Source organism: Triturus cristatus, chromosome 8, assembly GCF_964204655.1.
Source record: "Triturus cristatus chromosome 8, aTriCri1.1, whole genome shotgun sequence".
Lineage (NCBI taxonomy): Eukaryota > Metazoa > Chordata > Amphibia > Caudata > Salamandridae > Triturus > Triturus cristatus.
In genome coordinates this window covers 1,082,499,874-1,082,517,071 of record NC_140591.1, presented here as the reverse complement: position 1 = coordinate 1,082,517,071, position 17,198 = coordinate 1,082,499,874, and the positions used below count along the sequence as shown (strand labels likewise).

General features: G+C 41.7%; 3 pseudogenes; all 3 read right to left on the bottom strand.

The window, feature by feature from the left end:
• Window positions 1-804: 804 nt before the first annotated feature.
• LOC146805411 (uncharacterized) lies at window positions 805-6,879 on the bottom strand (annotated as a pseudogene).
• Window positions 6,880-7,644: 765 nt separating this feature from the next.
• LOC146805410 (uncharacterized) lies at window positions 7,645-13,719 on the bottom strand (annotated as a pseudogene).
• A 765-nt stretch (window positions 13,720-14,484) lies between these two features.
• On the bottom strand, window positions 14,485-15,067 carry LOC146805409 (factor in the germline alpha-like; annotated as a pseudogene).
• Window positions 15,068-17,198: the final 2,131 nt, after the last annotated feature.

Sequence of the window (17,198 nt, the reverse complement as noted above, 5' to 3'; positions counted from 1 at the left end):
TACGGGCAATTGTCCCTTGTCTTGTGCCTCTACTAGCATGTTGTACAATTGGGTATACTAAGGCATTGTTATAAGTATTTAAGAAGGGGATGGAGACACTGACTGACAATCTGAAAGGAGTCTGAAAGTGCCTGGGCTCAAATAAGAAATCAGAAAGTCAAAGACACCTATTCTTGGCTCTAAGGAATTGATGATTCTCTAGCTGGCATAGCTGAAGTCATCACAAAAAAGAAACAGGAGAACAGATATAAGATAAAATTTGGCTCATATTGAAAAGCACCTAGAAAACATCAAATCTCTCATAAAAAATTCCAACAATAACTGGAGCACAAGTTGGACTCCTTCATATCAGCTATGAATATCCTGACTAAAAAACATGGTCATGGTCAGTGTATAAACATTGCAGCAGATCCTTGTCAGGGATTTGAGAGTAGCCTTTACTACACACATTAATGACTTATGCAGCATGAGAGCTACAACTATAGAGCTTCCTCAATGCACACTGCTAAAGTCTTATTTGCTCCTATAAAAACCAAGCAAAGAGCATGAGCATTTATCAGAGGACAAAGATGTAGACATATACATTGTGTGCCACAATGTTGAAAAATAGACACCAGTGGGCCATTCTTTTGATGTTGTTGTTGTTGAAATAAACATATAATTAACATGATATATTTACATCAAAATAAATAACAGAAATGCCACCCAACAGTCTTTCTCTTTTATGGAAAAATCTTGCAGGGCAGATCCAGAAAAGTATACCTTATACTAAAGGAAAAAAAAAATACTTGTAGCGACTATTTGCTATCTGCTATTTCGAAATTCCAATCTTCCACTTTTGTGCAAAGGCTAAATTCCTATGCAGGATGGCATCGCACTTCTAGCCATCCATGTGGTTGAAAGGCTCTCTACTTCTCCACTAGAAGCTGATTCAAATACTTCTTGTCTTCCACTTATTTGACAAAACAAACTGCCCCCAGAACTTGCGAAGGAAAAGCCATATGCAATAGATAAAGCTGAAGATAATCCAGTGGGTTAATCCTTGTCTTTAATCTTCTAGGTGACTCCAGTTTCTTAAAGAATTTCATTCAAAAGGCGAATATGCTCAGATGCTGCCTTGGGAGTGTCCACTTTGCTAGGTCTTCGATCCTTAGGAATTAATGGTACAAGTGTCTTCAGTTTTGAAAAACTATTGTTTATATTTCTATAACTTTTCCTTGGCATTAGCTGCTTGCCTCCTCTCCAGTACTCCCTTGAAGTTCTTAGTTGGTAACTACTATCCAGAAAGTTCTTACTTCATTTCGTTCATTGATGCCATGAAAGGCAAAGGGCCTAACTGAACCCGCTAAAACTTAAAAGAATACAGATCAAATATAAAAATCCTTGGTTCAACGGATTACTTAATAAAGAAAGACGTAAACTTAGAATAACAGAACGAAAATGGAATACAAAGTCCATCATCCCCCACTTAAAACAACTAAGAATGACCAGAAAAACCTACAATAAAAGCGTACTTAAATCAAAAAAAGAATTTTTTAATAATGAACTGGAAAACACAAAGAACAGATCGAGGAAACTCTTCGATCTACTGAAAGATCAATCAAACAAATTTGCCAAATCTTCCCTATGAACATCTTAATCAGATCTGAACTGTGAAAATGTTTCAACGTTCTTTATGGATAAAGCCAGCTCATAAAAGAGAGAACTCAAGAATGACGCTGAAAAAGCCTCAAACCTAAGGAGTGAACAAGGGAGGAACACTGCCGTACCGACACAAGTAATGCCCAAAAATAATGCTCATTGGTCAACCTTCAAACTATATGATCAAAATGACATTCCCAAACTATTACTATCTCTGAAACCAAATATTCATTACAATGACTTGCTGCCATCTAAATGCTGGCCCTCCTGCAACCACATGGTCATTTCCTACTGTACTAAAATAATTAATGAAGTGCTTGCCTGAGGATCAATTCTGGACTGCCTAAAAACAGGCCAGGTGGTCCCTCTCCTAAAGAAACCTACGGGAAACCCATCGGACCCTAACAACTTTCGGCCAGTAACAACCATTCCCCTACTAGCCAAAGTACAAGAAAAATGTGAGCACAATCAATTGAGTCAACACATTACTGAATTTGAGCTACTTAATGACTGCCAATTAGGGTTCCGACCAAACCACAGTACAGAAATAGCAATCTTACACATAGTAGATGATGCTTTGCTAGCCCTCGACTGTAATGATCCTCTCTCCTGATCCTTCTAGACCTATCTTCCGCATTTTACACAGTAAACCATCCCAAATTATTAGAGCGCCTGGAAAATAGGATGGGCGTATCAGGAACTGTACTGAAATGGTTCCACTCCTTCCTAGAGAACAGATCGCAAAGATTCCTGGTAGACAACAAGCTATCCCCACCATCTCCGATTCAAATTGGGGTCCCACAAGGATCAACTCTATCTCCTTCACTATTTACCCTATACATCGAACCATTAACGGAAGTACTGCATAAGGCTAACATTTCATTTCACATGTATGCTGATGTTACCCAGCTGTATATGAAGATATAATCTCAGGAAGAGATCAACACTATGAAACATGCACTCCAGAAAACCGTGGAATGGCTAGCTGACAATCATCTTAAGCTCAACTCACAAAACACCGAATTCCTTCTGATCTACCCTCCCAAAATTTCATCCAAGATCAAAGAATGGTCTATGATGATCACAGCACTAAACGGTACCCCGACTATAGTTGACTCAACCAAATCCCGGGATATCACATTAGACAAAGATTCAAACATGCGAGCACACATCAACACAATGGCAAAAAACGCGTGTTTTCCTCTGCATTACCTCAGGAAACTGAAGCCACTCATCGATCCCAGTGATCTGAAAATGGCAGTCCAAGCACTGGTCATATCAAGAATTGAATATGATGTGCAACTCTATCAGGACTCCCTAAGATCTCAACAGCACCCCTAAAAGCTTGTCTCAATGCAGCAACTAGACTTATAATGGGAACAAGAAAATACAAACACATCTCTCTTCATCTGAAAGCGCTCAACTGGCTACCATAAGAAGCAAGAATAAAGCTAAAGATTGCTTGTATCACTCACAAGGCAATACACCAGAGAACTCCACATTACCTAGCTCATAAAATTACGCTATCTGGCGGGACTAGACCCTCGAGAGAATCGGAGGATTTTTCTACTGAAACCAGTATTCTTCCGTAAGAAAAGAACTTACGATAGAGCATTCACCGGAGCAGCACCAAGGAATTGTAATTCGCTCCCACCGAATATCAGAAGAATCACCTATGCTCTTCGATTCAAAACAGAGACTAAGGGGCATATCAACAACAACCGGTGAAAATTATCGCTAAGCGCACTTAGCGCTAGGATAATTATCGCCGGCTAGCGTGGATTTTTATCGGTGAGATAGCGTGCTATTAGCAACGCTTATCTCAAAAGCGATAAAAATCCTAGCGCTAACTGCCTAACGTGAGATTATCGCTGGAAACCCAGCGATAATCTCACGAAATGTGGCGTTAGCTTGTTGATAGGGCCTCACAAACTTAGCCATGATATCCACCCTCCATAGGATATCATGGCTAAGTCAGTCCTGAAGCAGGCGTAAGGAAAGTAGCGATAACAGGGATTATCGCTACTTTTCTTGCCGCTATGCTTCATAGCGTGGGGCTTGATGATAGGAGAAATGTCGCTTAGCCACATTTCTCCTGTCATGTTAGGTCAGGAACGCCCACTTTGCATCTCATTAGAGATGCAAAACTGGGCGTTAAGATTTCCTGCGCTAAAGCAAGGTTTCACGCGTTAATTAGGCGATGAAATTATCGCCCCTTTTTGTCCGAAAACGGCCGCAAAAGCGGCGATAATTTTCTATCGCCTCGTTGCTGATATGCCCCTAAGTCCTTTCTGATGGGTAAATTTCTCCCATAACGATCAACAGGGACGTCTAAGTCGTTATGGAAAAGGGTTGTCAATACGGCGATCCTAACTCAAATGTTCAATTTAACTACTGGGAGCAGGAATACTACCCTGCTAGGCACAGAACAAAGAAACTGTTCACCTCCCAATTCAAGATACTGTCATTAACGGAGCTAGAATGGCTAGCCTCCACTCCTAAAATGAAGTATGACAAGACAATCGTGAATGTAATCTAATGATTTCTATTATTCCTCATTATATTGTTGTGTATGGATAAATATTTGTCAATGTTAGCGGAACACATAAACATGTTCTTGACCTGAAAGAATTGAATATCTGCTGATATCGATTAGTTGAAATGTAAAGCACTCTGACACCCAACTCAGGGTCTGGTTCGCGCTATAGAAAACACTGAATAAATAAATAAATAAAAAGTGACACCTTCTAAGGGCTATTTTTTCTAATTGCAATGCTGCAGGGACTTACAAAGAACATGGACCTATGATAAATGCCTATTTAATTCCTGTCAATTCATTATTGAAATAATGATGCTGACAGCAATTTGTGATCAAAATACAAAAGCTTTACTATCATTAATAAGGGCATTTTTTATCACAATTTTATGCCTTCTAGGGTGCTACTTTATAATTGCATTTTCAATGCTGCAAGTATTTATCAAGAACACAGACCCACGAGACTCATCAGAAATCCATATTTAATTTCTGTCAATCCTTTATTGAAATAATGATGCTGACCGCCAGTGTAGATCAAAGTCCAGATGTTTTATTATCATTATTAAGTGCATGCCATGTGGGTATATTATTTATTGTATTTACTTTTAAACTGATCGTTTGAGGTGGTATATTGCTCTTGGACCTTTGACCTTACTTACTTGGATCTTTGCACTTACCTGATGTGGTTGTATGACCCCTTTGAGGGGTCAGAGGTGATTAAGCAATGTCATTAAATAGTATTTGTTATCAGCCGTATTTATATTTGTAAAGTACTGCATAGTATTGAGTAGAGTGTGTGTAAGAGATGTAGTTTTTATTTTTCAAAAGAAAAAGCACAAATTGGAATATCATTGTTATTTTTGGGTGCCATCGAATGGTGAACACTAGCCCACACAACCTCCCTTGAGTAAGTCTTGGACTGCTCTGCTTCCCTACCCTGAGACAGTCAAGCGCAACAGTGGGGTGTTTTTTTCCCAGGGGAGGACAAATGTGGACCCATTACTTGTGCAGAACACACAATTAATAGTCCATTTTCTTACACATTCCTATCACCACCAGTGAGGACAGGGGCCAGACTTGAAAACTATGGGAGGGGTTGGTGGTGGTAGGAGAGAGGGAACTGTTGCATTGGTTCGGCATGCAAGATTATTGAACCTGAGAATAATGTACTGTAAACTTGACTAAGTACAAAAGCTCAATACAATTGTTTAAAAAAAAAAAAGAATATTTATTTTTAACTTTCATATCTGAGAAGGACTCACCTGATGTAATGAGTAACAATGCCATGTAATAAGTAACAATGCCATATTTGATACATTTTGTAGCCACCTTGCCCTCCTTCAATGATAAAACAGTTCTTGAACTCCTGAAAGTTTTGTACCATTCTCCACCAATCTGGAAAACAAAGTTACAGTGGCTCCACAAGTTCCTCAACCTTTATTTTTCACAAACAAGAATTGATCAATGTGCGTCTGTGTAGGACTATGATCCTGAAGTGACATTTGAGAGACAAATCTATAGGTCATAATAAGGCATTGTTTTTTTTAATAGCTGTGAGGCTAAGTAATATAGCTTGACGGAGAGTCCACCATTGTAGACTCCTTTCTGCAATGTACGCAATGCTATTCTGGGTGAACTACCCTGCCATAGCAATGTCCGGATGTCTTGGGCTACCCATTTGAAGATTGTCGGGGGGATTGGGTATGGGGTTTTCCGCAAAATGGATAAAAGGCGTGGCAAGGCCATCATCTTGTAAAGCGCAGCTCTGCCCATCAGGGACAGTGGCAGGGTAGGTTAGTGCTGCACGACTGTGCAGAGTCTATCTAATTGGGGAGTAAGGTTTCTCATCTGAAACAGCTGCTGGTCATGGGTAACGTGAACTCGCAGATATTTGAAACCATCAATCACGACTGGGGCCATGCATTTTACCGGCAGCCGCGGGGGGCCTGACATAGGAAAGATCACTGACTTTGCCCAGTTTATGGAGAACCCACAATAACTGCTGAACAATTCGAAGATATGTAGTGCTCGTGCTATAGTGTAGTATGGTCTTGAAAGGTATAGAATTATATCATCAGCATATAATGATATCCACTCTTCCCATTCCCTCGGTGTTACAATGCCCCATATCATTGGGTCAGTTCTGCCCCAGTGTGCCAGTGGCTCCAAGGTTGAGGCGAACAGCAGCGTTGACAGAGGGCAGCCCTGTCTCGTGCCCCTTCACACCTGGAATGACCTAGGCAGCACTCCTTTGACTCGTACTTGGACCAACGGGCCCCGGTATAGAAGCTTCACCCAGCTGCAGAAGGTGGGACTAAAGCCCAGCTTAGTGAGCACTGCAAACAAGTATGGCCACTCTATGCTATCAAAGGCCATTGAGGCATCCAGTGCCATTAGTGCTGTTTGTTGAAAGGTGGGGTATTTTGTCAAGTGGAGCACTCCCTACAATCTTTGTAGATTGTGACAAGTGCTTCTATGCGGCATAAATCCGGATTGATCTACTTGGACTATGGTTGTTATGAGGGACACTAAGCTTTTGGCCAGAACCTTAGCCAACACCTTTGCCTACACATTGAGCAATGAGATTGGCCAGTATGAGCTGCATTGATCTGGCTGCTTACCCATTTTGTGATATTGACTGCAATGGTGATCGCTCGCTGGTCTACGGGCAATTGTCCCTTGTCTTGTGCCTCTACTAGCATGTTGTACAATTGGGTATACTAAGGCATTGTTATAAGTATTTAAGAAGGGGATGGAGACACTGACTGACAATCTGAAAGGAGTCTGAAAGTGCCTGGGCTCAAATAAGAAATCAGAAAGTCAAAGACACCTATTCTTGGCTCTAAGGAATTGATGATTCTCTAGCTGGCATAGCTGAAGTCATCACAAAAAAGAAACAGGAGAACAGATATAAGATAAAATTTGGCTCATATTGAAAAGCACCTAGAAAACATCAAATCTCTCATAAAAAATTCCAACAATAACTGGAGCACAAGTTGGACTCCTTCATATCAGCTATGAATATCCTGACTAAAAAACATGGTCATGGTCAGTGTATAAACATTGCAGCAGATCCTTGTCAGGGATTTGAGAGTAGCCTTTACTACACACATTAATGACTTATGCAGCATGAGAGCTACAACTATAGAGCTTCCTCAATGCACACTGCTAAAGTCTTATTTGCTCCTATAAAAACCAAGCAAAGAGCATGAGCATTTATCAGAGGACAAAGATGTAGACATATACATTGTGTGCCACAATGTTGAAAAATAGACACCAGTGGGCCATTCTTTTGATGTTGTTGTTGTTGAAATAAACATATAATTAACATGATATATTTACATCAAAATAAATAACAGAAATGCCACCCAACAGTCTTTCTCTTTTATGGAAAAATCTTGCAGGGCAGATCCAGAAAAGTATACCTTATACTAAAGGAAAAAAAAAATACTTGTAGCGACTATTTGCTATCTGCTATTTCGAAATTCCAATCTTCCACTTTTGTGCAAAGGCTAAATTCCTATGCAGGATGGCATCGCACTTCTAGCCATCCATGTGGTTGAAAGGCTCTCTACTTCTCCACTAGAAGCTGATTCAAATACTTGTTGTCTTCCACTTATTTGACAAAACAAACTGCCCCCAGAACTTGCGAAGGAAAAGCCATATGCAATAGATAAAGCTGAAGATAATCCAGTGGGTTAATCCTTGTCTTTAATCTTCTAGGTGACTCCAGTTTCTTAAAGAATTTCTTTCAAAAGGCGAATATGCTCAGATGCTGCCTTGGGAGTGTCCACTTTGCTAGGTCTTCGATCCTTAGGAATTAATGGTACAAGTGTCTTCAGTTTTGAAAAACTATTGTTTATATTTCTATAACTTTTCCTTGGCATTAGCTGCTTGCCTCCTCTCCAGTACTCCCTTGAAGTTCTTAGTTGGTAACTACTATCCAGAAAGTTCTTACTTCATTTCGTTCATTGATGCCATGAAAGGCAAAGGGCCTAACTGAACCCGCTAAAACTTAAAAGAATACAGATCAAATATAAAAATCCTTGGTTCAACGGATTACTTAATAAAGAAAGACGTAAACTTAGAATAACAGAACGAAAATGGAATACAAAGTCCATCATCCCCCACTTAAAACAACTAAGAATGACCAGAAAAACCTACAATAAAAGCGTACTTAAATCAAAAAAAGAATTTTTTAATAATGAACTGGAAAACACAAAGAACAGATCGAGGAAACTCTTCGATCTACTGAAAGATCAATCAAACAAATTTGCCAAATCTTCCCTATGAACATCTTAATCAGATCTGAACTGTGAAAATGTTTCAACGTTCTTTATGGATAAAGCCAGCTCATAGAAGAGAGAACTCAAGAATGACGCTGAAAAAGCCTCAAACCTAAGGAGTGAACAAGGGAGGAACACTGCCGTACCGACACAAGTAATGCCCAAAAATAATGCTCATTGGTCAACCTTCAAACTATATGATCAAAATGACATTCCCAAACTATTACTATCTCTGAAACCAAATATTCATTACAATGACTTGCTGCCATCTAAATGCTGGCCCTCCTGCAACCACATGGTCATTTCCTACTGTACTAAAATAATTAATGAAGTGCTTGCCTGAGGATCAATTCTGGACTGCCTAAAAACAGGCCAGGTGGTCCCTCTCCTAAAGAAACCTACGGGAAACCCATCGGACCCTAACAACTTTCGGCCAGTAACAACCATTCCCCTACTAGCCAAAGTACAAGAAAAATGTGAGCACAATCAATTGAGTCAACACATTACTGAATTTGAGCTACTTAATGACTGCCAATTAGGGTTCCGACCAAACCACAGTACAGAAATAGCAATCTTACACATAGTAGATGATGCTTTGCTAGCCCTCGACTGTAATGATCCTCTCTCCTGATCCTTCTAGACCTATCTTCCGCATTTTACACAGTAAACCATCCCAAATTATTAGAGCGCCTGGAAAATAGGATGGGCGTATCAGGAACTGTACTGAAATGGTTCCACTCCTTCCTAGAGAACAGATCGCAAAGATTCCTGGTAGACAACAAGCTATCCCCACCATCTCCGATTCAAATTGGGGTCCCACAAGGATCAACTCTATCTCCTTCACTATTTACCCTATACATCGAACCATTAACGGAAGTACTGCATAAGGCTAACATTTCATTTCACATGTATGCTGATGTTACCCAGCTGTATATGAAGATATAATCTCAGGAAGAGATCAACACTATGAAACATGCACTCCAGAAAACCGTGGAATGGCTAGCTGACAATCATCTTAAGCTCAACTCACAAAACACCGAATTCCTTCTGATCTACCCTCCCAAAATTTCATCCAAGATCAAAGAATGGTCTATGATGATCACAGCACTAAACGGTACCCCGACTATAGTTGACTCAACCAAATCCCGGGATATCACATTAGACAAAGATTCAAACATGCGAGCACACATCAACACAATGGCAAAAAACGCGTGTTTTCCTCTGCATTACCTCAGGAAACTGAAGCCACTCATCGATCCCAGTGATCTGAAAATGGCAGTCCAAGCACTGGTCATATCAAGAATTGAATATGATGTGCAACTCTATCAGGACTCCCTAAGATCTCAACAGCACCCCTAAAAGCTTGTCTCAATGCAGCAACTAGACTTATAATGGGAACAAGAAAATACAAACACATCTCTCTTCATCTGAAAGCGCTCAACTGGCTACCATAAGAAGCAAGAATAAAGCTAAAGATTGCTTGTATCACTCACAAGGCAATACACCAGAGAACTCCACATTACCTAGCTCATAAAATTACGCTATCTGGCGGGACTAGACCCTCGAGAGAATCGGAGGATTTTTCTACTGAAACCAGTATTCTTCCGTAAGAAAAGAACTTACGATAGAGCATTCACCGGAGCAGCACCAAGGAATTGTAATTCGCTCCCACCGAATATCAGAAGAATCACCTATGCTCTTCGATTCAAAACAGAGACTAAGGGGCATATCAACAACAACCGGTGAAAATTATCGCTAAGCGCACTTAGCGCTAGGATAATTATCGCCGGCTAGCGTGGATTTTTATCGGTGAGATAGCGTGCTATTAGCAACGCTTATCTCAAAAGCGATAAAAATCCTAGCGCTAACTGCCTAACGTGAGATTATCGCTGGAAACCCAGCGATAATCTCACGAAATGTGGCGTTAGCTTGTTGATAGGGCCTCACAAACTTAGCCATGATATCCACCCTCCATAGGATATCATGGCTAAGTCAGTCCTGAAGCAGGCGTAAGGAAAGTAGCGATAACAGGGATTATCGCTACTTTTCTTGCCGCTATGCTTCATAGCGTGGGGCTTGATGATAGGAGAAATGTCGCTTAGCCACATTTCTCCTGTCATGTTAGGTCAGGAACGCCCACTTTGCATCTCATTAGAGATGCAAAACTGGGCGTTAAGATTTCCTGCGCTAAAGCAAGGTTTCACGCGTTAATTAGGCGATGAAATTATCGCCCCTTTTTGTCCGAAAACGGCCGCAAAAGCGGCGATAATTTTCTATCGCCTCGTTGCTGATATGCCCCTAAGTCCTTTCTGATGGGTAAATTTCTCCCATAACGATCAACAGGGACGTCTAAGTCGTTATGGAAAAGGGTTGTCAATACGGCGATCCTAACTCAAATGTTCAATTTAACTACTGGGAGCAGGAATACTACCCTGCTAGGCACAGAACAAAGAAACTGTTCACCTCCCAATTCAAGATACTGTCATTAACGGAGCTAGAATGGCTAGCCTCCACTCCTAAAATGAAGTATGACAAGACAATCGTGAATGTAATCTAATGATTTCTATTATTCCTCATTATATTGTTGTGTATGGATAAATATTTGTCAATGTTAGCGGAACACATAAACATGTTCTTGACCTGAAAGAATTGAATATCTGCTGATATCGATTAGTTGAAATGTAAAGCACTCTGACACCCAACTCAGGGTCTGGTTCGCGCTATAGAAAACACTGAATAAATAAATAAATAAAAAGTGACACCTTCTAAGGGCTATTTTTTCTAATTGCAATGCTGCAGGGACTTACAAAGAACATGGACCTATGATAAATGCCTATTTAATTCCTGTCAATTCATTATTGAAATAATGATGCTGACAGCAATTTGTGATCAAAATACAAAAGCTTTACTATCATTAATAAGGGCATTTTTTATCACAATTTTATGCCTTCTAGGGTGCTACTTTATAATTGCATTTTCAATGCTGCAAGTATTTATCAAGAACACAGACCCACGAGACTCATCAGAAATCCATATTTAATTTCTGTCAATCCTTTATTGAAATAATGATGCTGACCGCCAGTGTAGATCAAAGTCCAGATGTTTTATTATCATTATTAAGTGCATGCCATGTGGGTATATTATTTATTGTATTTACTTTTAAACTGATCGTTTGAGGTGGTATATTGCTCTTGGACCTTTGACCTTACTTACTTGGATCTTTGCACTTACCTGATGTGGTTGTATGACCCCTTTGAGGGGTCAGAGGTGATTAAGCAATGTCATTAAATAGTATTTGTTATCAGCCGTATTTATATTTGTAAAGTACTGCATAGTATTGAGTAGAGTGTGTGTAAGAGATGTAGTTTTTATTTTTCAAAAGAAAAAGCACAAATTGGAATATCATTGTTATTTTTGGGTGCCATCGAATGGTGAACACTAGCCCACACAACCTCCCTTGAGTAAGTCTTGGACTGCTCTGCTTCCCTACCCTGAGACAGTCAAGCGCAACAGTGGGGTGTTTTTTTCCCAGGGGAGGACAAATGTGGACCCATTACTTGTGCAGAACACACAATTAATAGTCCATTTTCTTACACATTCCTATCACCACCAGTGAGGACAGGGGCCAGACTTGAAAACTATGGGAGGGGTTGGTGGTGGTAGGAGAGAGGGAACTGTTGCATTGGTTCGGCATGCAAGATTATTGAACCTGAGAATAATGTACTGTAAACTTGACTAAGTACAAAAGCTCAATACAATTGTTTAAAAAAAAAAAAGAATATTTATTTTTAACTTTCATATCTGAGAAGGACTCACCTGATGTAATGAGTAACAATGCCATGTAATAAGTAACAATGCCATATTTGATACATTTTGTAGCCACCTTGCCCTCCTTCAATGATAAAACAGTTCTTGAACTCCTGAAAGTTTTGTACCATTCTCCACCAATCTGGAAAACAAAGTTACAGTGGCTCCACAAGTTCCTCAACCTTTATTTTTCACAAACAAGAATTGATCAATGTGCGTCTGTGTAGGACTATGATCCTGAAGTGACATTTGAGAGACAAATCTATAGGTCACAATAAGGCATTGTTTTTTTTAATAGCTGTGAGGCTAAGTAATATAGCTTGACGGAGAGTCCACCATTGTAGACTCCTTTCTGCAATGTACGCAATGCAATTCTGGGTGAACTACCCTGCCACAGCAATGTCCGGATGTCTTGGGCTACCCATTTGAAGATTGTCGGGGGGATTGGGTATGGGGTTTTCCGCAAAATGGATAAAAGGCGTGGCAAGGCCATCATCTTGTAAAGCGCAGCTCTGCCCATCAGGGACAGTGGCAGGGTAGGTTAGTGCTGCACGACTGTGCAGAGTCTATCTAATTGGGGAGTAAGGTTTCTCATCTAAAACAGCTGCTGGTCATGGGTAACGTGAACTCGCAGATATTTGAAACCATCAATCACGACTGGGGCCATGCATTTTACCGGCAGCCGCGGGGGGCCTGACATAGGAAAGATCACTGACTTTGCCCAGTTTATGGAGAACCCACAATAACTGCTGAACAATTCGAAGATATGTAGTGCTCGTGCTATAGTGTAGTATGGTCTTGAAAGGTATAGAATTATATCATCAGCATATAATGATATCCACTCTTCCCATTCCCTCGGTGTTACAATGCCCCATATCATTGGGTCAGTTCTGCCCCAGTGTGCCAGTGGCTCCAAGGTTGAGGCGAACAGCAGCGTTGACAGAGGGCAGCCCTGTCTCGTGCCCCTTCACACCTGGAATGACCTAGGCAGCACTCCTTTGACTCGTACTTGGACCAACGGGCCCCGGTATAGAAGCTTCACCCAGCTGCAGAAGGTGGGACTAAAGCCCAGCTTAGTGAGCACTGCAAACAAGTATGGCCACTCTATGCTATCAAAGGCCATTGAGGCATCCAGTGCCATTAGTGCTGTTTGTTGAAAGGTGGGGTATTTTGTCAAGTGGAGCACTCCCTACAATCTTTGTAGATTGTGACAAGTGCTTCTATGCGGCATAAATCCGGATTGATCTACTTGGACTATGGTTGTTATGAGGGACACTAAGCTTTTGGCCAGAACCTTAGCCAACACCTTTGCCTACACATTGAGCAATGAGATTGGCCAGTATGAGCTGCATTGATCTGGCTGCTTACCCATTTTGTGATATTGACTGCAATGGTGATCGCTCGCTGGTCTACGGGCAATTGTCCCTTGTCTTGCGCCTCTACTAGCATGTTGTACAATTGGGTATACTAAGGCATTGTTATAAGTATTTAAGAAGGGGATGGAGACACTGACTGACAATCTGAAAGGAGTCTGAAAGTGCCTGGGCTCAAATAAGAAATCAGAAAGTCAAAGACACCTATTCTTGGCTCTAAGGAATTGATGATTCTCTAGCTGGCATAGCTGAAGTCATCACAAAAAAGAAACAGGAGAACAGATATAAGATAAAATTTGGCTCATATTGAAAAGCACCTAGAAAACATCAAATCTCTCATAAAAAATTCCAACAATAACTGGAGCACAAGTTGGACTCCTTCATATCAGCTATGAATATCCTGACTAAAAAACATGGTCATGGTCAGTGTATAAACATTGCAGCAGATCCTTGTCAGGGATTTGAGAGTAGCCTTTACTACACACATTAATGACTTATGCAGCATGAGAGCTACAACTATAGAGCTTCCTCAATGCACACTGCTAAAGTCTTATTTGCTCCTATAAAAACCAAGCAAAGAGCATGAGCATTTATCAGAGGACAAAGATGTAGACATATACATTGTGTGCCACAATGTTGAAAAATAGACACCAGTGGGCCATTCTTTTGATGTTGTTGTTGTTGAAATAAACATATAATTAACATGATATATTTACATCAAAATAAATAACAGAAATGCCACCCAACAGTCTTTCTCTTTTATGGAAAAATCTTGCAGGGCAGATCCAGAAAAGTATACCTTATACTAAAGGAAAAAAAAAATACTTGTAGCGACTATTTGCTATCTGCTATTTCGAAATTCCAATCTTCCACTTTTGTGCAAAGGCTAAATTCCTATGCAGGATGGCATCGCACTTCTAGCCATCCATGTGGTTGAAAGGCTCTCTACTTCTCCACTAGAAGCTGATTCAAATACTTCTTGTCTTCCACTTATTTGACAAAACAAACTGCCCCCAGAACTTGCGAAGGAAAAGCCATATGCAATAGATAAAGCTGAAGATAATCCAGTGGGTTAATCCTTGTCTTTAATCTTCTAGGTGACTCCAGTTTCTTAAAGAATTTCATTCAAAAGGCGAATATGCTCAGATGCTGCCTTGGGAGTGTCCACTTTGCTAGGTCTTCGATCCTTAGGAATTAATGGTACAAGTGTCTTCAGTTTTGAAAAACTATTGTTTATATTTCTATAACTTTTCCTTGGCATTAGCTGCTTGCCTCCTCTCCAGTACTCCCTTGAAGTTCTTAGTTGGTAACTACTATCCAGAAAGTTCTTACTTCATTTCGTTCATTGATGCCATGAAAGGCAAAGGGCCTAACTGAACTCGAAGTACATCTTCCAACAGTTCAGGTGTTGGGGTAATTTCAAAACAAAATGATTGAGGAGAAAATCACCTTTTACAAACGCAAAACACCAGATAAAAAGTAGCTCATCATAATATATTAATTATATAAAGACATTGAAGATGATGAAACCCAAAGTGCAGTGTGTGTCAATAAACAATTTAACTAACTATCGAACAAGAGAAAATCTGTATGATACAGTACATTATGATAATGAGCCTTAACCAGAAGAAACCTTAAACATCCGGGCTGTAATTGGATCCCATATGCAACTCAAACTAGCCCGTCTCCTGTCACTTTCTAAAATGGAAATTTGGAGGGAGCAGGCATTTAAAAACTCCTGCCACCAGACCTGTGGGTGCAGTGCTTCACTAAAAAGACAATGGGGCATATTCACAAGAATCTATTGCCGATTCAACAGCACTTTATCGCGGCATAAGTAGCAATAAACTTATCGCCCCAATCACAAGCTGGTGTTAACATCCCACAGTACCAGTTTACTCACGATAGCAGCCGCAAAAAACATTGCCACAGATGACCCCCGCAACTATCGCTAATGAGATGCAGAGTAGGCTTTCCTGTGCCAAAATCCACGACAACACCACTCCACAACATTCACAACGACCAGCTAGATCTGCGATAAGTAGCAGCAAGAAAATAACACCTGCTCTGACCTGGTGCAAAGTCGGACGGCAGCCTGCACCACAAAAGGGAGCCCAGCCCACAGCCACACCTGAAGAACAACAGATGCACCCGGGCAACTGAACATGCAGCCCGGAGGGCCGAAAGGGCAACAACACTTGCCTTCGCCACACCCAGGACCCCCCCAGCACCCCCTCGGCCAAAGACATGCCACATCAGCTACACCTAAACATGTACAAAATAATCCGCATGATGTTGCACAATCACAACTGGTGACATGCATGTGTCATCACAAAAATGAGCATCACACATTCACTTTCGAAGCAACAAATGAAACTATATTAACATGAACACTGAACTGAAATGAAGACACATGGCACCTCCCCTCGTGACAATCCGTAGTTCACAGCCTGCACGACAAAAATCATGATGAGAAGGTGTGTCCTGCACACATCAAAGGACAGAGAGAGAACGAAGGGGAGAGAGAAGAAGAGAGGGGAGAGAGAGATAAGAAGAGAGGGAGAGAGAGAGAAGAAGAGAGGGGTAGAGAGCGATAAGAAGAGAGGGGGAGAGAGCGATAAAAAGAAAGGAGGAGAGAGAGAGAGATAAGAAGAGAGGGAGAGAGAGAGAGAGAAGAAGAGAGGGGAGAGTGAGATAAGAATAGAGGGGGAGAGAGAGAGAGAGAGAGAGAGAAGAAGAGAGGGGGAGAGAGAGAGAGTGCCGCCCCTGCGCACCCAGGCCACACTGCTCACCTGCTGCCACCGGTGTGTCTCCAACCACTTGCCGGTATGTATTTCAGTTCACCAGGTCACACATCTGAGACAGACCCGTTATCTGAAACTGAGTCCAGATACATAATTGGCACAGTACACACAATTACACAAAAGATAACATTGCCTGCCCGCCCATGCAAACCCAGGCAGAGGCACCCCAGCCCCTCCAGCCGCCCAGCGGAGCATGCCCGTCCATGCACAACCAGGCCTCACTGCTCACCTTCCGCCATTGGCGTGCAGACAGGAGGTCCCACCATGTGCTGCTGCAAGCCACAAGCCCGGGGCCTGTGGACATGGCACATCATGCAGCCCCGCTCCGCCGGCCAGCAGGTCTCACATTTGGTGCTGGGTCTTGATTACTCCATGGCAAAAGACATACCAGTGCACCTGCCTCATTACAGGCTGCACACCCGGTCAGTCCAATAGGTGCCACTAACTCTGGGATCCCGGAAGCGACGCCATGTGGCGGTAGGCCCGCGCTGTCCACTGGCTCTGGCCTACACTGCGGTCCAGCAGGGCACACAAAACCTGAGCTGTCCGTACCACTGGGACGGGGCATCATTGCAGGATGCACACCCGCTCAGCACTTAAGGTGCCCCTACCTCAGTGCACCCAAAGTCACCGTCCTGTGGCGGGGTGCCTGTGCCAGCCACAAATCATTGGGTGCCACCAACTCTGTGCAACCTCAGTCAGCACCACATGGTGGTAGGCCCGTGACGGCTGCAAGGCCACGGGTGCCACT